We start from the raw sequence: 26221 nt of genomic DNA, 5'->3' as shown, positions 1-26221 counted from the left end.
TCAGATCAATGGCATGAACTGCCACTTCAATTAAACATTAAGAACTGAGCATCAAAACCCTCCTTTGATTCATGTAAGATTCTGATAAGAGAAGCCAAATTTCTAGACACTCTCTAGAGACAGCTCTTGGGGCAGAAACAGAAATAGAACAAAACCAACACTGTCCTCATGCAGTGGCATCATGCCAAACCTCTCTAGGCTTTTGGCATCAGAAAAAATTGCCACCTACCACCAGATTCAGAAGAAATCAAGCTGAAGTATCAGCTGTGCAGTCAGCAGTTCAGTTTCTTCAACCACACTGAGGTTCTGATAACAGGACAGTAAAACTATCTCCAGTATGAGAGACTTTCTGAAAGGGATGCTTGCTTCGGTCACCACAAACAAGCAGCAGGTACTAACAACATGCCAGGTTTGACTCAAACTTTATTAGCCTCTTTACAGAGTTTGTGGTTTGTTTTTCATATTTCTTTTTGTGCACAGTGAAAGAGATAGTCTTTTATTTGTATGCCCCACTGCCAGTACAGTTCCAGCAACAGCTGAGATATAACACCTTTATCACTTCTTTTCTCTTAACAGGAAAAGAAATAAACAAAAGGCCACACACACCCCCTGGATTTTTCCCTCCTTAATGGTACAGAAACATTTTACGTATCTGCTCCCTGTCCCTTTCAGGTCTTACAACTCAGAACAAATTTTAGCCAACAGCATTTGTTTGTGACTTCCAGCACCATTTGTTTTCTTTCTCAGATTCAGACAACCATCTTGACCCAATCCCATTAGAAATGCTATTAAATTAGCAGCACAGCTGGCTGGTGGGGATCACATTTTGATCACAACAGGTACCCCTGTCCCATGGAGATGGGTACACCAAGTGCTGGAATACAATACCCTGAAAACGGCAACAGTGGCAGAGTTTGTCCGTGCCAGCAACAGGACATGGCTGAAAGGGCTGGAAGCAGATTCACATCCCATTTGGCCATTCCCATCACAGGGACAACAACTGCAGGCAGAGCTGCAACAACTACCCCAGTATCTGCCCAGAACCACAAATTAGTGGCCCAAAATAAAAGCTATGAGGAGGCAGTGGAGGCACTGCTGCTGCACTGGTTCAATTCCTCTGGCTGTCAACCAGCTTGGAGCAAGTCCCACAGGTACAGAAAACCTAAGGGATTGGAATCAGGCCTCCCCATTGGTGAGGCAACCCATTGGTGAGGGATTTCACTGGCTTTTTCATCAATCCCTCAGGGCTGTTTTCACTCTCTCATGAGAATCTGGGATATAGTTATGTAGAACAGATTCCTCACCCTTAATTAAAATAAAGTTCACATGCACACCCTGCTGAAAGCAGCATTAGAAAAAAATTATTTCTATGAGGAAGGAATAAGTCACTTATAATTTAAAAAAAAAAAAATCTCATTGTGCACACAAGGGAGTGTTGAACACTTGCCAGCCACCTGGATAATTGCTTCCTATGAAAAACTGCAGAGGAGAGCCCTGGGGAAAGTAAGGGTCATGCAGAGATTTTTGCAAAGGCAAGAGTATTGCAAAGTGCAAGTGGGATTTTCCCTGCACGGGTGAGTGCCTGAAAGCCTGTCACCAAATTCTACCTGTTCTGAGGCTACAGTCACTCCACTGCACTAGTATGATCTTCCACCTATTTTAAACTCAAAGCCCATCATGTTAATCAAGTTCCTTGGCTGTAAAAGCATGAGAGCTGATGGTTGATATTAGCTTTACCTGCTGACTTTGTGATTTAAACCTGTGTTCCTTCCCTACTTCCCATATGGAACAGTCTGAACTATTTAAGCTTCTTCTTGGAAGGTAGCCCATTTCCTTGCCCTTTCTGTAATGCCATCGTGCTCTGCAAGAGATATGGAGACCAGAACTGCACATCACCCACAAGATATGGGTGCATTGAGCATTTATACCAAAGCTAAATGGTTTCGTTCATCACTTTCCCAATGAGGATGGTGGCCTTTTTGGTTGCTGCTGCACTGATGTTTCCCTCTCTGTCATAAGATGCGAAAATGTCCCAAATTTTTTACTTCCTATTATATCCATGTGGCTTTCAAATCATAAAAATGCCTTTCCTCAAAACTTACAGGAGCTAAAGGTGTCGACAGAAGTTTTCTGAAAATCCAAACATCTTTAACCCTTCCTTATTGACACCCCACAGAACTTCATGGGATTGGGCAGCAGGATTTTCATTTTCAGAAGCCACACTGACTTTCCCAACAGTTAACACTTCTCTGCGTATTCAGAGACCCTTTCCATTGCTGGTAGCATGACTTTTTGTTGTGTTGTTCCCAGGATCCCCTCTAGAGCCCTTTTTAGAGTTGGGAATCACACTGGCAGCTCCCCAGTCCTCTGGCACAGCAGCCGTCTGTAGTGATAAATTATACAGCTTGGCCAGCAGTTCTGCAATTTCACATTCAAGCTCCTCAGGACTCTTGAATGCCATCCAGCTCTGGTGACTTATTAACATTTATCTATTTGGTCTATTTTTTCCTTTAGTAATTATCTCAAATTTGTTTATCAATCTATTGGCTACAAAAAGTGCACTTGACACAGGAACATCCCCAACACCTCCAGCAGTTAAGACTCGATATTCTCCGCTGATGTTTTATCATCTTCAGGTAGCATTTTAACACCTTTGACATCAAGCACTCCCCAAAATAAGCAAATCTTACTGGATTATATCCTCACACATATAATATTTATGACCTAGTGGATATAATAAGTGATGTCCTAAGATCTCAGAAGAGCAGTCCCAAGACAGACACTTACCTGGTGTCCCCCTCCCACCAACATGTGCTCTGGCGCAGCTGTCACCCTGCTTTTCCCTCCTGGTGAAAGTTTCAGATACCTCTAGAGATCAGTGAGATTAAACTGTCACCATGGCAGCCAGCTGTAAGGCAGGGTGGAGATCTAAGCACTAACAATCCAAGTTTGGGACACGAGCTATTGAGGCCTAAAGCAGAGCTTCCTAAAGCTCCTCCTGTCTGGGAAGGCCAGCACAAATGGACAGCAGCTTCTGTGTGATGTGATGACATTTATAGATGCCAACCAATCTGAGGTGCAAACAACTGCAGATTTTAGTGGTTTCCCCTGACTGAAGTACTAAAGTGGGCACGTTCCTTGCTGCCACAAAGTATTTCTGTTCCTCACAAGCACATCCCTCTAACACTCACAAGGTTCTATGAAAATTCTCCTTTTGGATGAGGCTGTGTGTGAAACTACCTGCCTGCACAAGCACTTGCAGAGTAGAGACTCAGTCTCCTTCTTCCACACCCTCCATTCCTTGGCATTTACACCCTTCAGTATAGCAGTCCTGCTCTCCTACTCCTTTTATAAAAACTACACAAGTATATAGCTTTTATCTTCTTCTTGCGTCAATCCCTCCAACCCCAAAGTCACTTCTGTTGCTTTCCTTCAACTTCCTTCTGTTTATCTACTAGAAAGTAACAAAGATCAAAGGCACCATTACATCACAATAAAAAAATCCCCCCACCCTTCACACTGATTAGCAACATCAGACCCAATTTTCAGAAAGATATTTAAGAGTTTTTTAAAATACTTTACCAGCTTAGGTGCCAAATCCCAACAGTTTCCGAGGGAATCAAGCGCCCACGCGCTTTCTGGATTCCCACTAGATGCCTACCCACATCTTTTAGTACGTAACCACATGAAACACTACTTTTGTTCTCAAGGTTAGGCTCTCAAGTGCTTCTAAGACAGTCCCTGAATGTTCCCACTGAAACACACAGGCTACTGAGAGAGTTATGCCTCCTGGTTAGCAAGAAGAAAAAAAAAGGAAAAGGAAAAGAAAAAGAAAAAGAAGGATGATGAAAGATGAGAAAAAGGGAGGGAAAAAAAGAAAGAAAAAACCCTTCACAACTTTTAGTTTTTGCTCTTTCATGCCAGGCAGATCTTACCAAATACCTGCTGCACTGTTCCTGCCAGATGAAAGCTTTGTTTTCATCTTGGCTATGAATTCTGAGGCACAGATGTTGCTGAAGTCTTTCTGTACATATTGCAGGGTATTCAGAGATAAAATGGCATCATGCTGTATCAGAAATGTGTTCTCCTACTTCTCCTGTGCCTGCTGCTTCTCTGTTTGCCCTTTACACCTATATGACAGAACTAAGCATATTATTTCTCCAGCACAGTTGCATTTTATGCTCACTGCGAGCCTTTACTGGCAGTGTTTAGGTGGAAGGTGACAAGGAATCACAGAACCTCCATGAAAAAGCCATCAAACATTTGTACAACTCCTACACTATAGCACTTTGGCTATGAAGTGGAGGACTGCAAGGTAGCAGGGGAACAGCAGAACAGTAGGATTATTTAATTTTGTGAGACTGGCTGCAGCATTAGCAACTTAATTCTGTCTCGGAGTAAAAATATAGTTCAAGCTGAACACCAGAAGTTTGGGCCCAGCTTATAATCATTCTTTCAATTCTGAAAGACTTCTCAAGAATACATATAACACTTACACGACACAAGGCATTATCCAGATAGGTGATGGGAAAATCCCAAAAGTGCTCTGCTACACTAACAAATGAACCCACTAGGCAAAGTACGGAAGTCCCTACAGCATGACAGAGCTTACAAGAATTATTCCTCATTATGGAATCAAAGCAGAATTCAGAGCAACAGAACAGGATGGGGAGAAATACATGATCCAGTTGTGGTTTTTTGTCAGGGTCTTTCTCACAAAGACATTTATTAACCACAGAGAACCAGCTAGAGAACAGTCAAAATCAAAAGGCTGAGAAAGCTGGGGCAGTTCAGCCTGGAGAAGAGAAGGCTCCAGGGACACCTTAAAGCCCCTTCCAGTAGGTAAAGAAGGTTAGAGAGGGACTTTTGACAAGTGCATAGAGTGACAGGGCAAGGGCCCACCACCCTGATGTTTTTTCCCCCTGATGGGGATGGTATTAAGATGAAGGAGGGTAGATTTAGGTTTGATATTAGGAAGCAATTCTTTACAATAAGAGTGGTGAGGCCCTGGCAGAGGTTGCCCAGAGAAGCTGTATCCACAGCTGTATCCACAGCCCCATCCCTGGAAGTGTTCAAGACCAGGCTGGATGGGGTCTTGAGTAACCTGCTCTAGTAAAAGGTTCCTTGTCCATGGCAGGAATGAGAAATGAGATGATCTTTAAGGTCATTCCAAACCAATCAATTATATGATTCTGTAAAATCCATTCTGCACTAAGGACTTTCAGATCTGCAGCATAAGCAGGTCCTGCAGGAGCTGACTGAGCAGGTGCTCTCTGAGGTCCAGAGAGCTTGGGGACAGAGGGAAATATGAACAAAATAAGCAAACTAAAAAGCTGTGTACAGCAGGTACCACAATGACAGAATAAAAAGGCACTTACTTGAGTGTCAGTTCTGAGGAGCCACTAGATCTCATCACATGTCTTCCAGACCTTACTGCCAGCTCTCAGACCTGCAGGCAGCTCCCTGATCTTTAATACTACACCATAGCTACAGTCACTAAATACTGCTTTGCAAAGTTTCCTGCCAGGTCAGCTCACAGCCAAGTGCTGAAAAGGAAAAGCACCCTTGCCTTTGGATGGCTGTGTGCCATGATGAGCTCAGCTTTGTCAAGCTTCATCCTCCGATCTCAGTTCCTACGAAACTCAAGTGAAGAGCACACTCCCAGCAGGTGGAGAGAGATCCCTCCCATCCTTTCATCATGCACTCAGTCTCCAAGAAAATGCAAGTTCAGAATTATACTTTTAATGTTAATTTTGAGTTGACCACATCAAAAGGAAAACAACTGCCAATGGCCACATCCTTGCTTTATAGTCTGGGGGAGGAAGGGATTGCAAGCTGGTTTTAAGAAAAAAAGCAAAACACAAGCTTCTCATATGCTAGTCAAGAAGAATCTTAAGTCAACCACACTCTCCTCCAAAATTTGTAATTAATTCATTAGGAATTTGAGCCCTCACAGAAAGGGTTTTTAATGCTGAAACTAGCACAAGTTATGCCTTATAGAGAACCCTTTCCCTGCTCACCCCATTCACACCCCGGAGAAAAGAAAAACAACGCTCACAAGAGCCCCATGACAGAAGGGAAGCACACGAATTCATGAGAAAGGAGATTCAGAGCACAGAGATCAGGCATGCTCATCATCTTGGATTTCAGATGATTTACCTACAGCTACAGGAACTGCAAATGGAACAGGATTTCAAGCCTTCAAAAACAAATGCAGCCACACCACACATTGGATGAGATCACCTTGTTGAAGTCACTGCTCCTCGATATTGAGCCAAAATAACAGGGTGGGATTCAAAAAGCAACATCATCAGAAACACAAAGCATACACTGTAACACTAAATTTAAAGTAGGTATGATGTAAAAAGCAGAAAGCCACTTGCTGCTCAGGTGAGATTCTTTTCATATTCATGACCATTACATCCTAAACTGCACATTTACACATTTAATGTTGCCATCTGTCATCATGTGATGAAATGTTTTTGAAACAAACAAAAAAAACCCACACAAGCACTGTTGGTGGCATTTGGACTAGGTCCCAGGATGAATAAGTATTGAATCAGAAGGCAGGAAGAGCTCCTGCAGGATGTACCTAGTGTTAGAAAGAACTGGCTCTTAAAAAAGACACAAAGGTCATCTAGAATAAAATTGATTATGTAAATTAAAGAGAAAAAAAATTATCCTGATGATCATCTAATAAACTGCAGGAGATAAAGGAAATCAAGACGAGAGAATTTCAACATTAGCATTTTTCTAAAGTAGTAAATGAACTTCAAAAGAAGCCTTTGCTTGCAAGAAAAGACATTTTGGTTGGACAAAGTAAATGAGTAAATTCTTACAATTTTTTACAGCTCATCACTTCTGAATGTTTTTCTTTTGCAACTCAAGGACTTGTTTCAGAGGCACACAGAACAAATGAAAAGCTGTCATTCTGAAGTCTACAAAGTAGTGAGATTTCTGATCTGCCCTTGCAGCCTTCTTCTGCCCTGACACCTCCAAATCCCCTCTTCACCATGAGTAAATTGGAAACAAGCTTGGGAGGGGGGACTATTAATATGAGCTGGCAGGACACTGTTTCAGCAAGTATAACTTTGATGTGAAAGCCAGAAGCCCTACTATGACAGTGCAGTGAGTCACTTGATGACAAGTCACTGAGGCATTTAGAGATGGATTTTGAATTCTAACAAGTACCACTGTTTTGCCTCCTCTAACGGAAGGATGTGCCTTTATTCAACCTGGAATCCAAACACCGCCTGTGACCGTCTGCCTCCATTTAAAGACAGCCTACACAGAGGAATACACTGTTGCATATTTTCTGTCTTGCAGGAGAGCCCTGAAGGAATCTTGAGTTGTTTGCTTTCTCCTCTTGAATCCAGTCCTTCTTTCGTCATTCCCAGCCCTACCCTTACCTCCTCAGCCTAATTAAATCTACAGATTTAAATATTTCCAAGTATCTCATCACCAAAACTATCTGCTTGATAGAGGAAAACAATGGATTTCTTCCCCTATCCAGTCTTCATCCTCCTCCCAAGCCCCAAAGAAGATGCTTCTTACTGGGGTGGAGGACAAAATGTTTTACTTCCCTGCTGCTCATCTGTGCTTGCCCAGTATCTTCAGGATCACAGAACTTTGAGCAATCTGTTTCTCAACAGTCTTAGGAGTGGCTGGAGAAAGTAAAGATAGGCAGGAGATGGACAAGGTTTCTGTAGAAAGGCAAAAGGAAAACCAACAAACAATGCTTTAATAGATATGATCAAGGAATGGAGGCAGAGGAAAGAAACCAAACAGGAAGAATACAAAAGTTAGCTCTCCCAGACACACTGCAAGTTAAGTTCAATATTGTTGTCTGGGCTCACAGAAACAGCAAGAGACAAGTCTGACACTGGAGGTTACAGATCTAGATAAAATGTCAGTTTAATTTTATTCATACTCTTTAAAATCTGGTTTAAGAACATATGCAAAGGAATTAAAGCAGGCCTGGAAAAGTACTTCCAGCCTCAGTATTTCAGAGTCTTCTGATAGTGGATGAGACTCCTGCTGATTGCTGTGAATATGGTACAGCCCTTTTACTCATTCTCTCTGCCACCAAGGGAGTCAAAATTGCACAGAAGAATTTTATAGCACACACAAATGTAAGAGACTGCAATTTTCCCCAGACACCTTATTACCAAGACATATAGGCTGATGCAACAATAAGAAATTTGATGAGCCAGAAACTGAAATGCAGATTTTTATATTAGATCAAGATAACTGTGAGACAATACTTGTTGCAGGTGCTGCGGTTTCCTCTCCTTCCTTCCCTCACAATTTTTCTGGCTTTCTGTAAGGCTACTCAATAAAGACTTTGGTGATTTTGGAGAATTAAGTTATAATGCTAGTAACTTACTGTAAAGAGGTAGTAGATACCGTCACTTCCTCACCCAAAATTAGGAACTGGAGGCTCAAATCAAAGCCTCTGTGTGCTTAAATCTCTTTATTTAAGTCTTCAAGGCACATTTGGATAAAATTCTGTCATTTCTCTCTACAGATAGGAGTAGGAGAAGTCACTTTTATATGAGACATATTTTTGCATAGCTTTTACATCTCCAGAATCTTGGAGTTTAACAGAAAGCATCAAACACCTTAACACACACCCACAACTGCATACATTTTACCAAAGAATCTTACCAATGAGTTAGGTAATCAAAAAGGCAATGGTTTTGATGAAGGACTATGTGGTTTTATCAACATTTCATTTCTGGGTCTCTCCTTTGAGTTCAGCTCCCAAAGTTTTTTTTTGTTATCACCTGTGATCAGCTGTGATCATGAGATCAGAGAAGCAACACTTCTTATTCCACTTATGTGAACACACATCTTATTTCAAAGTGGGACTGAAGATGAGCACAATGGCAGGGTAAAACAGGGATGGGAACTATAAGCTTGTGGTTAACATTTTGTGGTTAAACAGGAAAATAAGCTCTCCTGGCAGTGTGGCAAAAAAAAAATTCAGTCAAACTTCTGTAGAAAAAAAAAGTAACAATGACCACATCCATGAGACATGTCATCCACTTGGCAATCACCCCAGGATCCTAGTTCTATGACTTTATATTCCTCCAGCCTCTTTCTTGCATGGAAACTGAGTACTCCTAGAGCAATTTCAGTAAGAATTACCACAAGTGAGGTGGCTCAAACCTTCTCAAGCGAAGGGTTAAAAAACAAAACAAAAAACAATACTTAGTAAAACACAGAAATTCACATTGGAAATCCAGTTCTAAGTAATTTAAGGTTCCATAAGGCAATTAGATCTGTAGCTTTAAAAATTGTGTATTATTGGAGACTATTTACTTATTTCTGAAGAATTGGGAAAAATTTTACTCTTTTCACATTTAGGAACATGCCCTTTCAGATATTTGATGCTTGAGTTCCTGAGCTTGAGTGAAAATCTGTGTGCTGTGTTTTGAAACAGATTTATCAATTTGCTAAGATTGGCCAATATATGAATATCTGCCATTTAATTTTTGACCCTACCTGAAACATTAGCCCAATTATACACTAATTTAGATCACTCTCAATAAAAGAAACTTTTTAGTACTATGCCTTCATCTTTCAGTCTATTAAAAACATTGCCCTACCAAAAACAATGTTTAACTAAATAAAACACTGACGAAGTTGGGCTCTATTAAAAGTCAACACAATCTGTGGTTTGCAGAGGAAAATTACATCAAAATTTGCCTTGTATGAGATATTCCTGAAAGGATGAGGACATATAAATTGTTCTATTTCCAGAAGAACTGCAAACTGTAATGGGACTTTCATAATTGAGTGTCTTATTAATTTTAATGAGCTAATCAATATTGCATTTCGAATCCTGATGTGTCTGCTGCTAATCCCTCTTTGTGCTATGCGCTCCCTGGTCTTTGCAGCTGTTACCTGACAAATCTACCTTCTATTGTGAAGGAACATGGGAGTTCAGGTTCAGGTGACCAGTTTAATGAGCAAGAAAAGCAGAGGATACATTATGAGCCCGGCCTTATTATTTTTCCTCCTCTACCTTGACACAGCTGGCATTAGAGAGCTCCATAACAGCTTCAAGCACCTCACACAGGTAAGCACAGGGCCTTGAGATGAATGAATCTAACACCTTCAGTAGTATGCAGAGAATTGGGAAAGAGGGGTTGGAATATCTCTCCCTTCTGCTGCTGAAGGAAATCAGCTTTTGCTTCACCTCCAGCAAGTATGAACTCAGGAAGCGCATGAATTCCACATTCAGCTGTGACTTCTAGACTCCCAAAGCACGGTTGAAATAAGATATTCTTGAAATACCTACTAAAGGCAAATTGTAGAATCATCCCAGCACAAAGCCTTCAAGCTGAACTTGTTGGCAAAACTGCATAATGGTTACTTTACAGATAGCTGGGGAAATTAAATACAAGTTTTACAAAAGGAATCACTTCTCTTTCTACAGAAGAGATTGCATTAAGAGGCCAAGCCACTCTTATTTTAGATTATTATTTGTACCTATATATTCCCAAATGCACATTCTCTGCTGATCCTATCTTGTAATTACTTTATGCCAAATAAGTGACAAGGTATTTTGCATTTCACTGTATGCAAAAGAAGAAAAAAATCCACATGATGCAAGCCTCTGGTTCAAATAAAAATATTTCTCACTCCAGCTCTTACCTCATGAATAGAACATCAGTCCTGAGAAATGGGCTTTGCCTTGTAAGGGAAGCATCATCTAAAATACTGGTGTGCCCTTACAGTCATTAAGAAAGGTAAAAGTGCAAAGCCCTACTGATGCTTAGAGAAAGTAACTCAAAGTGGTGCTGTGACCTTAGCAAGCCAGGCTGTCAAGCTGTGTCCTAACCTTTTGTATTTGATTTTCCTTCTCTCTGCTGCCATCTGGAAAGTCATCAAATGCCATCAGCTGTAAACCATGGACAGACACTGTAACTACACAGAGAGATCTTGCAAGGGCAGGAAACAAAGCCTTAAGGTAAACTTGGAAGACTTCTCCATTCCCAAAAGACTCACAATTTGAATAGCAATTATTTTCCATTCCTGATTTCCTTTTAGATTATAGATGGACAGATTTTATGGAAAAAGTAAAAATAAGGCATGACAGAAGTCTTTATGCCCCATCTGCCTGCAGCACACACTCCCCACTTGACTTCCTCACAGTCTCGCAGCTAAAGGCCCACCAAGATCAAGGAATTGTTTGCAGCTAGATGTCATATGATTCAAGGCAGCCACAGTCTATTTTGTGTACCATGTCTCCCACATAATAGTTGGGATTACAAAGGGCTATTTTGGTAGAAATTATTTCTTTCCAGAAAGTACCTTTGGTTACTACTTCTGCAGTCTTATGATTTGGCCCAATTTTCACAAATTTGGACTTTCTTTTGTACACCAGTCACCCTTTTCTCTTCCTTTCGTTAAACCTAAGATGATACAAGGTTGCCTGATTCAGCACCACTTCTGACTTTTGACAGGAAGTAAGAAATAAAATGGCTTGAAGGAAGTTATACCAGCTTAAGAGTAAAACAAACTAGTTATATGGCAGGTCCAAAGAGTACAGATTGCAAGAAGGAAAGAAACTATGGAGAGGAAGTTATTGTTTAACCTGCATCTCAGACACACAGGAGATTGATAGTGCATGAGTGGAAGCCAGAACACTTGGATTGCTAGCCTGAAAGAGCTAGCAATTAGTATTGTGTATTAGTACACAAACCAGAACTGAATACTTGGACTTTTTCTCCAAATTTCCCTGGAAATCCACTTCTCAGAGGGCTCTTTTTGTTTCCTCTTCCCCCATCCCAACAAAAAAATGCTAAAATGAAGAGGAAAAGTGAAAGCCACACAACAACAGTGTTTTTGCAGGTGGATTTGTTAGCAATGCTGCCCGCATCCCCACAGTGAGAGGAGCAGGTAAAACTCCTTTCAGCTGCTCAATATAGAACATAACACATGGGAGACAGAGGAGACCAGGGGGACTACAAGAGGAATCAGCATTTTTAAAGTGCAACTCCCTGAGCTATTTTAAAAATATCTACAGGAGGGTAGAGGCGCATCCTAAAAGTGCCTTTTTTTTCTGCAGTTCATAGTGGGAGCCTGGGGAGACACATTCATCTCAGAGCAACCATGTTTTGAGTTTGGAGTCATCCATGTGTTCATCAAATGGATCCCATGAAGGGCCCTGAAACTGTGACATACACCCCAGTGTCATGTGCCAAAAAGACGACAGACCATGGAAGGACCCAAAGACATCCACAGTTCAGAGGATGTGCCTGAGGTGTGATGGGACAAAAGGCAGCTCCCTTTCCTGCACAAAGCCAGGAGCAGCCATCACCACTGGAGCAATGAGCATTACCCCTCACAGCCACAACATCCACATCTGCACATGCTGTGCACAGCTGCACCCAAGTGCAGGAATTTCAAACTTGAACTTCAGTTTGCGTAAAAACCTGATTAGTACAAACAGCATCTGGCCCTTTTAACCTATTCATCCCCAAAGAGCAGATTAAACCTCAGATGGGAAGAACTGATCACTGACTTTTGTGCTACATCAGTGAGCACTGGCTGACAGTCCCAGTTCTGCTGCCATCAAGGGGAATGGACTCAGCCATTCCCATCTCTGCGAACAGGGGTCCTCCCAGGTGAGAGCTGTGCAAATGCATAAGAAGAGTGAAGAGTCACACACTGGACTCTTTTCTCTGTAAAAGCAAGCCTTCAGCATCAAGCAGAACATGCTGACACTGTCCCCAATTCCTACATAAGCCAAGGCATCAGGCTGAGAAAATTAGTTCAGCTCATTGCCAAGTATAGAAAAACACTCTTTGACACAATACAGTTCTGGCACACAGTATTATTTTGCCTTCTCACAGAGGTAAAAAGCCAACAGTACCTGTCAGAGAGCTAATGGCTGACTGTGCTCTTAAGAAATATGGCTGATTTTTAGTTGTCTGGTTTCAGTCTGTGTCTTGCACATCCTCATCAAGACTGGTCAGTTCCTTTACAAAGTCTATTTTCTTCTGTTATCTGTTGTTGACAGGATGAACTGTAAAACCAGAACACTTTGAGGGTGGAGCTCTGGATCATTTCTGTATTTTTCAACTGAGAAAAGTTTATTTCAGCTCTAGGTTGTTCTGTACACTCTTAAGCACTTAAGGATATTGGACCATAGCAACAAGCTTTTGAAATTACAAAACTTCCCACACCAAGGAAGTGAGACAGGTGCACAAAAAGGAAAAATAAGGAAAGAAGCCATACTGCAGCTCACATTTATAAGAAGACAAAACCCTTGTCAGCAAACTGGTAAAATGCATGCATTGGAATCAAAGCTGAGAGAAAAGGTCTCTCTTCAGAGACTTGGAAAAGGATAATAAAATAGTTCTTTGACCTCTCAAGCAAAGAGAGCTAGCATCAGTTTTCAATCCAGTGCAAACAAGGCAGTAATAAACACAATAAACGAGCAATATATTTTCACTTGTGGCAGTTATATTGAACTTGCCACATATTATTCCAATATCCTCATGATGCACAGAAAAGCATTAACTAAAAGCTTCCCTATTTTTTTTTTCTGAGCAACATAGTATTTCTCAAAAACCAGTAAAAGCATTTTTGCTGTCATGCCACAAGAACATTTTCCTCTTCAAGTTTATTTTTGGCTTTCATTTCCAAATCAAAGAATGGTAGTTATATCATCCCATTTAAAGATGTGAGTCCTTCCCCACAGGACTCAAAAAAGGCTAAAAAAAATCACCTGGCACTTTATTGTCCAGTCTTAGACTCCAGCTTTGTTACACAGTACTGCTGAGGACAAATTCTGTTCTGTGGCACAAGACAGGCAATCCAGAGTTAAATCAAACTGGTATTTAGACATACTCAAATTCCCACCATACCTTCTGTTCTCTGTGCAGAGATGAGCTTCACTTCTCTGACTTATCCACCAAAAAATGCACAGGGAAAAGCAGTCTCCAAGCATCCAGTGGACACACACGTAAACTGTTCCACAAGGAGGAGTTTTTCCAGCCCGACCCTATAAAGCTGAGAGCAAGATCAGCACACCCACACTTAAGAGATATTGGAGCAGCAGACAGGAAGGTGCTCCCTGCTTGGCCAGGTAATGTGTGCAGCACCAGGAAACTCCAGCTATGGAGAAGGAGGAGGTGGTTCAGTGAAAGGCATTCATAAGCCACTGGGCAAAGAGTAATTGCGAGCAAAGAAAACAAACATTCTTCAGTCTGTGCCCAACACAGCCACTTCACCCAGCCACAATACCTGCTTTCACTTTGAAAATGAAAAGCTTGGCTGACTGACCAGCTTTTATGGTTGTTCTTACACACATACACATATACATGTCTCATACATAATTACCACGGAAAGTACACGCCTTACAGCCAGTCCCAAGCAAGAGCCAGGTTTTGACACCTATTTATAAATCTTGCTCCTGAAGAAAAAACTCCTAGAGGCAATGTCAGAATAAGAATCAAGTAATGCTCAGCAGGAGCAGATGCACCGTGACACACATACGGATGGAGCCAGCTATTCCCAACAATCGTGAATTCTAAGCTCTCTGGATAACAAAAGCAGCAAGACCAGGGATTGCAGGCATAGGAGAGCTGTGGATTGGGGCATTTCCATGCACAGCCGAAAACAGAAGCGCTACTGCCTCTGAAGTCTCGTCATGCTGGTGCTGCCTCCTCCGAGCTCCCAGGTGCATTCAAGAGCACCCAGAGGTGCCACCCGTCTCCGATGTCCCTTCACTGATATCCACTCCCCAGGCAGAAGCCCCTGCTTTGAAGGAGGCTGGATTAGAGACCACCTGACGTTCCCTCCAATCTGAATTATGCCACCATCCCGAAGTTCAGCTTTGCTTTTAAGTACTTTGCTAGCAAAAAGCCACGGTTTCGTACACACACGCGGGCGGAGGGGTTAAAATACAAGCTCCCACCTTTCCATCCCTTCTTCACCAGCCACACAAAGCCCGAGGCTTCGTCACCCCATCGCCCAGCACGGGTCCAGCTCCTCAATTCTTTGTGTTTGCCCAAAGCGCCCGCCCCTCCAGCCGAAGCCAGGACGCGGTGCTCGGCAAAAACTGAGTGCTGAGCCCCGATTGCACCCCAGCCTCTGCGCCGGGACCCCAAGCATGCGGCCCCGAAGGTCTCCCCGCTCGCAGAGCCCGGGGGCTGAGAGCGACTCCCTTTGTTAAAATGAATGAGCCGGGGAGGCAGGAGGGGGAAATCAGGAGGAGGGAAGGCAGGCTCAGTACCTTCTTCTAAAACAAAATTTCAAAGAAGGAGGCAGAAGAGAAGGACTGAAGAAGAACGCACCCGTCCGTTCAACCCCTGCGCAAACTTCCCGGTTACAAAAGGAGCGAGGAAATCCCCTTCCCCGGCGCGGCGGCACTCACCTTCCGCCCGCCGCAAGGTGCTGCCCGGCTCCCCGCCCGGCCCCGCTGCCCACACCGCCCCTATTGTGGGCCCGGCACCGCCCCCCGCCCCCCGCCCGCCGCGGTGGGGGGCCCCGCGGGGCCCCCCGGGGGCGGCCCCCCCCCCCCCCCCCCGCCCCCCGCCCCCCGCCCGCCTGGCCGCGGCCATTGGCTCCGGGGGGCCCGCCCCACAGCCCCCCTGCCGCCAAGGTGGGCAGCCGGGCCCGCCGGGCCGGGCTGCGGAGCGGAGCGGGGAGGGGGCAGGTCCTTCCCGCTCCGCCGCTCGGCGCCGGCCGGGGCGGGCATCGCAGCCCAGCGGCCCGCCGTGGAAAGTTCTTTTGGGAGGGGGGTGGTACCTTCCCGGCGCAGCGGATCGGGACCCCGGAGCTGGCTAAGCCTCGGCGCTGCCTCGGGAAGCCGCGGGCTGTGCTCCGGCCGTGCTGCGGCTGCGGGCGGCTCCCGGAGCCCCGCAGGGCAGAGGGCGGGAGCGGCGCTGGCCTGTCTGGGACGCAGAAGTCTTTGGCGATCACGCCATCAGCGGAGCTGCCACGCAAGGAGTGGATGGCCGGCAGCTGCACCCTCGGCGAGCGGCGCTGCGATGACTTTATTTGTGCTGCCCGTATCGCGCTGCGCTATCGCGGAGCCGGCTCCATTGTGCTGAGGACTGTGTGCGTGCAGATCCAAAAAAGGCAAGAATAAAATGGGCTCTGCTCTGCTGCTGTGCTGCACGAACCGAGGCGTCTATACCTTATATTGCCGGGATCCGAGTGTTCCCTCTCCCCGTGATGCAAAGCTTGCTGGAAACTTGTCACCCTAGTTAACAGGAGTTTTCGGCTCAGCGCTTGTGCTGTGCCTGGAGAGAAAAAGAGGAGGGGTTTGACTGCATGTACAGCGCAGGGCTCTCGGGAAAAGAGCACGGGCATGCTGAGGTGTTCTTGGGAAGTGCTCTCTAGAAGTACCAAGGCGGAATGTTGAAGTGAAACAGGTAGATAGAGGCAAAGGGAGACAGGCTGTATACCGAGACAGCATGCCCCTACACACGACAGATTAAAACAGCGCTGCCACAGTCTCGCCCTTCCCCCTTGTACCGACATTTATCAGTTCCCGTGATAAGTTTGTTCGAGACTTAAACCAGCAGAAAATTAACACCGCAAAAGTAAACAAATGGAGGAAGCGAGAATTCGAGTCTGGGACTGATAGGGAGAGTGGGAATGCCACAGAGTTGATTTCAGCCAGCTGAACCTGCTGTGGAATTGCACACTTCGAAGCGCTTCCCTCTGTCGGATACATGTAACATTGGATTCAAATCCACGCACACCCGCAGATTGTATGCGCTCCCTCAAGCGCCGTCTGGCCGTAGTCTGTTTGCAACATAAAGGTTTTTATGTAGTTCAGGGTAATAGGTATCAGTCACATCACTTCAAAGACAGGATCAGACCGTGTCCAGAATCCCAGAGATACACGGGAGCTTACACGATTGCTGCTGGGGGGGTAGGGAGAAAGTGAGGCAAAAACCATGCAGCTCACCTTAAATGCTGGATCCATAAAGGGGGCTCCATCAAAGCTGGAGTTAAAAGCCAAGAGTTACCCTTTGGCTCTGAACTGAGAGCTGAAGAGTGACTTCCTTTTGTAGCATGCTTGAAATCCCAAAGCCTTTTCAGAAACATGGATGCACCCTGACAATTTTTTAAAAAATGAATTTTCAAGTCGGGCGAGAGAGCAGCCCAAAATACTCCATAAACATTCCCATTTTACACGGTGTTTTACCAAACATATTCTTTCAACCACAGGGATAAGTCAGGTAACGGCAGTATTTGACCTAAGGCCTGGTCCATATACACCTGGTGTACCTCACTCTACTGTGCCCTGGCAAAGTCCATCTGGAGTGCTGTGACCAGTGCCAGGCTCCTCAGTCCAAGAGAGACATGGAGCTCCTACAGTGGGTTGTATAACTATAGTCATAGTGTTTGCCCAAAGCGCCTGCCCAAAGAGCTACAAGTATGATGAGGGGACAGGAGCATCTCTCATGAGGAAGGGCTAGGCATGTTCAGCCTTGAGAAGAGACAACTGGGAGGGAACCATCAATACACAGGTTAGCTCAGAAATTCTTTTAATTAAACCTTTGTATATTTGCTCCCAAGGGATCTCACCAAAACTTTTAAGAATCCTTACGTTTTGCTATTTTCCTACTCTGTAGTAATGTGGAATCCTAATGCGATGTCCAGGAATTACAATACTTAGAGTTTTCTGAATTCATCCAAAATTCAAGACTTTGTCTGAAACTATTGCTGGATATTTCAGAGGGAGTTCCTAAACTAAAGAAGGAAGGTGTCCATGAACAGCATAAAATAGGATAGAAAGCTATCACTGAAAACCAGAATTTGGTACTTGAGAAAAGAACAAGTGAAATGTAAATAATTTTATTTGCATTTCTAAGCACCCAGAGCTAAGTGTTCAGGTGTTTTCAGGGAAAGGATCCATCTGAGGCCTTGCCCTCAGGTTAAAGTCAGATGGCCCTTTCCCAATATGGAGGAAAAAGGGGATTTCTTACACCTCAAAAGGATCTCCTGTGTTCTGTGGGAAGAAGTCTGGCACCAGAGCCCAGGCTCAAGGACCAACTCTGTTGAACAATCAATTTTACAGTGATCACATAGGAAGTGCATTTTCCTCCCCTTCAGACATACAGCAGAACAAGCAGTACAGCTGCCGTAGGGCCAGCCTGATGATTTCTTCTTTGTCAGCAGCACCAGTATCAATAGTTCTTACTCTGCTGTCCATCTCTGTTCCTGAGCTACTCCCTGCACTGTGCCAACACAACTATTTGTGCAGTATGTAATGGAAGGGATCAAAGAACTGGTCCACCTAGGAGTTTTCCCTTTTAGCCAGATCAAATCCTCAAATATCTTGGCTGACATTATCCAGGAGGAACACAAGAGAATGTGAAATCACAGGAGCTGAAGCTTAGCTGAGGGACATTAACTTGTTAGGATGTGCCCACTTAGTCACCTGCATTAACCTGTCCACTCATTTAGTCTGCTCAAGCAAACAGAGACAAATTTGACTCAGCCTAAATGGAAGAAACCAGAGTTCATGAATGACTTGAAAATTAATTACAGGTCTCTAGGTCTTAGTAGCAGTGAAAGGAAAAAGACACAAAAAGAAAAATGGAGTCCTATAGTTATACAACACACAATTACCAAGTTCCTCAGCCAAATATCTTACTGTGAAGATGCAGAAACGGCAAGCACCAGCAAGCGAAAGGTGATGGTGGGTCAGCACACTACTGCCTAGAGCTTTCTCATCCAGTAAATCAAAAGTCAGTCCAGCAAAGTAAGGTTGTTATGGTAGTGTGAAGTGAAGAAGAAAACAGACTATGATTCATCACTGCCCTACATATCATGTAAGTTTGTACAGCTCTGAAAAGATATGTAAAACACTTTAAAATCACAACTATTTCCTTTTCTTTCTGTCCAGATAATACAGTACACTAAAGCAGTGAGGAATGTGTTTCTGGACACAAATCTATGATGCACAAATGTTTTTGCTAAACAAACACACAAAAGCACAACAGCAACAATCTTTCATTTCCTCAGTAAGTTTTAGGGAGTTTTAGTGCCAGAAATGCAAAGTAAAAAATAAAAAAATGGCCAGAACACCTGACTAGCAGAGAGCAGCATCTGGTTCCTATCTTATATATCCTGATGTTTGATGGTGTGTAATACTCATCACAACAGAAGTTAAGATCACTTCCAAAATGTACACAAATAGCACATTATTTCTGGAGAAATGTTTGCTATGATTTCTCTGCCTAGAATGAGTTCAAATACAGGAGTAAGAACTGGGGTCACCATTCTAGCAAAGCTGGCTCTGGGTTACACTGTTTTGATCATAGCACTGAAGTAAAAAATCTAGCTTATGCAAAAACATTTCTCAGCATTTTACTATATGCAGTTGTTTCACTCCAGATGAATGGTTAAGGCATCATACTATACACATTCCCACTTGCCACTTATTCCTCCATTTCTGTACCAAGAAGCTCACAGTAAAGGGTCAGGATCTGTCTGGTACAATTACAACAGTAATTACAACTTGGTGCATTTTTAAAATTTTTTTATGTTTAAATCCCAAATAATTCTGTTTCTTCTTATGGGTTACTTACTTGTTGGTTAAGTTACCCTATAGTTGGTTGAAAACTCAGAGGAACCTTCATGCCATTCCAATTTTAAATAATCTCTTACCGCTTCATTGAAGTCCTGGAATCTTGCAAAACCTCTGGTGATGAATACACTTTTACATTCCAGATCTCCTTCAGCCAGGAAATTGCATAGAGACAGCTAAGAGCACTCAGTGCTTTGGTGAGCAGTCAGCAAGTCGGGGAATACAAGGGAAGCCACAAATGACTGATTCTGGAAGCCTTGTGTATCTCTGGAAGTCATAAAATACAGATGGGCAATGGCTTAACAGTGAGATCAGTCTTTGATTCATTAGCTAACAGCTAAATTTAAGCACAAATATCTGAGTTTTGAGGCATGCTGCTAATTCAAGCTTAAAAGCAAGGGGGGAGTTTTGCCCTGCGATGTGAGTTTCTTTGGAGCTGTACAGAATCCCAGCTTTGGCTTAGGTTTTATATGTTCTCTCAATGATCTAAATAGTTTGGGGTTTGGAAATAATATTACTAGGCACTGGTAATCTTAGATAAAAAACATATCTAAATGCTGTAAGCTCTTTTTTGTGGGTGGAGGTATAAACTTCAAACACATTGGGTCAGTCACTGGAGCAATAAGAATTCACACCACAGGCTGACCATTTGTATATAAATCCTACATTGTGCAAGAATCTGTGGAGATGAGTGCCATAACAGAAGAGTCTGTTTTCAGATATTAAGGACAGTACTGATGTGCTCCAAAAACAAGAATTTGGCTCAGAATTTCATCTTTCAGTCTCCCAACTGCAGTCATAGCTGTGGTTCCCTACATCAAACTTCACTCTGCCTGCAGTCTGATAACCCCCTGTTCCTGCCTGCCCCTAGTCTTCTCCAGCTGTATCAAGAAACATCTACTCATTCCTACTTCCTCTCCTTTCCCCTTCCTCCCACCTCCCAGCCTTTTTTAATGACTCACCTCATTTTGAAAAAGCCTTTCCTCCCTGATTCCACCAGCCAACGTAAGGCAAGGATGTGAATATGGTCTAGATACTCTTTTAGGGATCTATGTCCCATCTTGACTGGAAATTATCCTAGAATGGTTAGGGTGGGAAGGGACCTCGAGGACCATTTTCTTCCAACCCTCCTGCCATGGGCAGGGACACCTTTCACTAGACCAGGCTGCTCAGAGCCTCATCCAACCTGGCCTGAAACACTTCCAAGGGATGGGATGTGTGCAGCTGCTCTGGGCAGCCTGTTCTAGCGTTTCACCACCCTTGTAGTGAAGAATCATGTCAGCAGCTCTGCTTTACAAAACACAGGCAGCAGCAGACAAAGAGGCACCCAGGGAGAGCAAGAGGGGCACTGCTGAGAGGGAGGGGAGGGAAGGGAAGGGGGAGGTCATAAATACTGCTCATTCACTTGGGCCTTTGGAGCATGAAGGAATTGCTGCCAGTGAAGGAGGTGTAGAAAGTAGCACAATAACAGCAGGCAGGCAAACATCTCAAGCACATGAGAGGCTGTCTCCCAAGTGACAAAATACCTACAGAAATCACAGAACAATCTATGTTTGCTGGCTTTTGTTCAGCCACCAGCACAAGGACCTGGACTGATACTGTGTGGCACAGCCTCCTTAGAACTGCTCGAGTGACTGTCCTGGCCTCACATATGAACTGGTTCTATGCACTGTCTCAGAACCATGACTCTGATTTTCTCTCCTCAATATAAAGAAATCAGAAAAAAATAACTCAATACTGCCCAAATGTAAACTTGCTACCTAGAACAGGTTTCCCAACAGACAAGTCTATGACATGTTTTCCTTCCAGGATTCAGCTTACAGACTTGCAATGGTTTTATAACAGTCAGATTCACTTTTCCATTAATTTAATTGTGGTTTATTGTGGTTTAATTGTAGACCTATGATGAGAAAAATCCTCCCCTGTGAGAATGTGGAAGAGCTGTGGAAGAGCACAGTAGAAATAGATTTACGCATTTCTTGGGCTCAACAACTCCTGCTGAACCAGTAACAAAACAAGAATAACACTACTGAAAGTTAAAACAATCCAAATTATTCTGAACCATGCTATATTTTTTAAATTTTCTTTTACCCATAAGTGGGGAGAAATAAAAAAGAAAGCATAACATCAAGGGGACACAACTCCAGAAGTGTGGAAGAAAAAGAGTGTGCTAAATTTACCTTTCATTAGGGACTCCCTAAGTTTAATGGGCTACCATGCAAAGAAAATAATAATAAAAAAATGTTTAAATCAATTAGCTTTTCCTCTATTTATTGACTTTTTAAAGAAGGCCTCTGGAGAGTTTTCCTTTCCAGTATCAGGGCTTAAAAACATAGCTAGGCAATGCAAGAGATAGTCTGAATGAGACATCAGACAGAGACTACTAATCCACGGTTATTTATTACTCCAAACCTAACAAGAGCAGCCCATTTTTCTATGCAGAAAGTCATAGTTACATGGGAGGATGCTGTAAACAGTGGAGGGTGAAGCTGAGAGACATTGTAACAGCCTAATGGCATCACAAAAGTAGATTATTTTGCCAGTTTTGCTGAGCTTATTTAAACCAAATGACTCTGAAGACCTGATCCTATTTTAACTGAAGCCAGTGAAAGATTTGCCACACATTTCAGAGTACAAAACCAGTCCTTCAGTCATAGCACCTCTGCCAGATTTTGTTTCACACCCTGCCAAAATGTCATAGCTTGAATTACTTCAGTAGCTTGAGCCATTTAAAACTGGACTGAATAAAACCCTGGAGAATAAACTGCAGAGAGAAATCTTCCCCTGTTCTTTCCCTTATCTCTGCTCTTCTGCCTCACTGGGTTACATGAATAGCAACCAAAAACTGCAGAGCACTGACAGACATGGTGTCTCTGGGCATTTCGGATGTTTCACAAGCAAGCTTTGAAAGTGTGAAACCCCCACCCTCCACTTCTACCTATTTGTATTGTGTCCAAGAGGGCCTAAGTGGATCATAACAGAAAGATTATAGAGTAGCTGACTTCAAATGTTTTGGAAAAACTGCATTGAATTTGAGAGATTTCATGGTAGCTTCAAACATCAGTGCAGTAAAATTTTATTAAAGTCCAAAGTAAAGGTCTTCAGCAACATAATCTGAACTGACCTGGAGCAGACGAAATATCATAGAAAAGGCAAGATAATTCAAGTTATTAACTCCTTAAAAAGCTGGAGAGATGGAACATCCGTTTTGCAGGGTAGAGAGCGACTTTGATAGTTAACCCAATAGTGGGAGCTATACAAGCTCAGGGGCAATTTGGCTGAGGACAGTGACACTGACAATTTAATTATGCTGGTTGGTCACACTATAACCAGAGTTACACTAGAGATATAGATCACAACAAGCCTGCCAAGAGAGCTGGCCCTGCAGAATTCTTTTGATATGATGTACATCTCAGTGCCGTCCAAATTGCTGATGAGTCACAGATTGTTCTGCAGGACACAGGAAATCTTAATAAATTATTTTATTGCATAATCCTTTCCTATTGAGTCCTTGTATATACCTGCAGGAACTGCTAAATAACAACATACAACCCCCTGAGCTTTTTCACTGGCTGCCTCAGCAAACCACAAAACTGCCTGCATAAAACAGGTTTCAGGAACATACCAACCTCTAAGTTTACATGCCTGTCAAGTTGCCTCTGCAATCAGAGGAATGTCAAGTTGCACTGGCTGCAATTTGCCATAATATCTCTGATGAGGTTTCTATCCTGAATCTCACCATCTTGTCTCAGTTTGTTAATTAACAGGTTTAGGAATGGCTATTTTGCCGGTTTTTTTGCCACATTTCCTGGGTTATGAAGAGATCCTTATCAAATTATTACATACTTACCAAGTAATTGACTTCATCAGCAAAATTAATCACCAAACCATCTTAGGAGCTGTACCACAGATGAGGAAAATGAGGTAAGAGCTCAATCTGTAGCCTCAAGCTCTGCAGCAAAACTACTGAAATAATACTTTTTGAATTCAGGAGTTCCTACTTCTCATTTCTGCTCTCAGACTAAATCAATCCTTTAAGCTGCCTCTGAAAGCTTCCAATTGCAGCAAATATAAACCTTGTGGAAGGGACCTGGGCCTGCAGTCATACAGAGAACTAATCTTCAGCAGACAGGTGAACTATAGGGAAGAAACATTTAATATTGCCACTTGCAATTGGCAGCCTCTGACCAGAGGCTTTGTGTTCGAAGAGAGCAGCCCTGCAGGAAACTGTGATACTGAAACCGATTCTCTGGTGACAGTGGCCTTTATCACAGAGATGAAGGTGCAAATGGCTGTCTAGAGAAAAAGGGTCGAGAGATCCAATAAACAGTGCAGAAAGTGAGTCAACTGCTGATGTATGCAGACCGTGTTTGAAAGAGGAGGGCAAAGCTACTTGCTGAAGAGAAACTGGGTTTGGAACATTTAAGCTTCAGGATGGACCATGCTTTGTTGTGAAATCTGTGTATTGAGAATTTCTTATTTTGCCTGTACGGCTCGATTTCTAAGAAGAGCATTTTCCATTAAACCACATTCAAGAAGCCCATGCTGAAGTAATTCTTTTTCCCCTTTAGTTTATAAGTGGTTACAAAACAATGAAGCTCTCAGTTCTTTACACTTCACAGGGGAGAATGTACAAAGAGCTGCTTAATCTCTTTCAGTTCAGCTCTTTAATTCTCATGGGTATCCAGTTGCAAGGTATCTGTATCAGTCTCTGAGTTCTCAGCTGTGACTGTTGGCTCTTGTTTTAACATGCTGGTTTAGAGCTGACCAGGTTTCAGCATGAACTTGTGAGGGTTGCTGTGCCTAAATCCGTTTGACGTTGGCAGAGGAGCAGCATCACAAATCCAGCAGTGCTCGCTCTGGTGATGAAATGCCAAGTAAGCACTTTCACAGTGCCAGGCTAATCTCAACGCTGAGAATTGCCATCCAGAAGGAAGCAAGCTGTACAACTAAAGGAGGCACATCACCAAGGAAGATTTGAATGCTTCCTGATTGGTTTCCCAAATAATTATGTCATTTGCTTCTAACGAGGCTAGCTTGCAATTCAAGTATTATATAGTTTCCTCAAGTGCAAACTGCAATTAAAGAATCAGAAGGCAAGATGCAAACCAAACCACAGGATCAGCTAAGAAAAAAATGATGAATCCAGGAAAATTAATTTTCAATTTATTTCCTCCTATTTTTGCCAGACAATGTCAAATGCAAAGTGAAAAAAAAATACAAACATATTTATAGCTAATATAATAAATTAACACCTGTATGCTATATTAATGTGTGAAATTCGCTAAATTAAAATGCAAAACTAAAATGCTATATTTGGCTCAGTCACTTAGCAACAGCTGCATCAGTTTAAGACGTTTCCATTCTGCAGCTGTAAGCTGGTACCTCAGGCTGGCGCTCCCACAGAATCATAGAATGGTTTGAGTTGGAAGTGACCTTAAAGCTCATCTCATTCTAGGCCCCCCACAATGGGCAGGGTCACCTTCTACTAGACCAGGTTGCTCAAAGCCCCATCCAACCTGGCTTTGAACACTTCCAGGGATGGGGCTGCCACAGCTTCCTGGGCAATGTGTGATGGTGCCTCATCACCCTCACAGGGAAGAATTTCTCCATGGTATCTAATCTAAATGTACCCAGTCTCAGTTTAAAGCCATTTTCTCTTGTCCTCTGACCTCATGCCCTTGTCAAAAATCCCTCTCCAGTTCTCTTGTAGCCCTTTAGGTACTGGAAGGTGCCCCTCCAGGAGACTGGAAGGTCTTCCCAGAGTCTTCTCTCCTCCAGGCTGAATAACCCCAACTCTCAGCCTGTCTCGACAGCAGAGGTGCTCCAGCCTCCTGATAATTTTTGCAGCACTACTCAGATCCATGTCTTCTCTGTGCTGAGGACCCCAAAGCTGGATTCAGTACTCCAGGTGGGGTTTCACAAGAACAGAGGTGCAGAATCCCCTTCCTCTACCTGCTGCCTGCACTGCTTTGGATACAGCCCAGGACATAGTTGGGCTGTGAGTGCACATTGCTGGGTCATGTCCAGCCTCTCATGCACCAGCACTTCCAAGTCTTTTTCTCAGAGCTGCCATCAATCCATTCATTCTCCAGTTTTTATTGATACCAGGTGTTGCCCTGATTCACATGAAGCATCTTGCGCTTGGCCTTTCTCAACCTCATGAAGCTCCCACAGACCCACTTCTCAAGTTTGTCCAGGTCCCTCTGGATGCCATCCAGGTGCATCAGCTGCACCACACATCTACAGACTTGCTGAGGGTGCACTCATCCCTCCACCAAAGTCAGCAGAAGGAAATGCGTGCCTGCATTTTGCCTGCTCCTCTCCAAAACCAAGTGTCTTAATTCAGATACATTTTTATCAGCTATCTACTAGTTTGGTTTTGTCATCAGGTAGAAGTCTCAGCACCTGCTCATTCTGACAGCTCTGAACTGAAGCAGTAGCCCACACCAGAGGAGCAGAATAAGCAGCCACATCTTAAACTATCACAACAATACTCACCAGAGTGTATCCAGCAGTGTCTGAAGATGAAAGTAAATTGTGAAAAAGCATGAAAGTGCCCAAGGAAATAATCACAAGAAAAATCGCTACAGGAATTTTGTCACAGTGCAACAAACTATTTAGAAATTACTATGCCAAAAAGAAGGAGCA

The 26221-nt window shown here is 43.3% G+C and overlaps 1 protein-coding gene across 8 annotated transcripts in view; it reads right to left on the bottom strand.

Moving 5' to 3' along the window:
- Positions 1-16280, bottom strand: part of PAK1 (p21 (RAC1) activated kinase 1) — a 74558-nt gene extending 58278 nt beyond the window's left edge. For 2 of the 8 annotated variants that reach the window (XM_015618362.3, XM_015618379.3), the window contains exon 1: positions 15769-16148. The gene's annotated coding sequence lies outside the window, so the exon portion shown is untranslated. The other 6 variants (XM_015618374.3, XM_015618388.2, XM_015618416.3 and 3 more) reach the window with 6 other exon arrangements.
- Between the last annotated feature and the right edge of the window lie 9941 nt (positions 16281-26221).

Source organism: Parus major, chromosome 1 (assembly GCF_001522545.3).
Source record: "Parus major isolate Abel chromosome 1, Parus_major1.1, whole genome shotgun sequence".
Classification (NCBI taxonomy): Eukaryota; Metazoa; Chordata; class Aves; order Passeriformes; family Paridae; genus Parus; species Parus major.
The sequence above is the reverse complement of the archived record's forward strand: the minus strand, read 5'-3'. Positions and strand labels throughout refer to the sequence as shown.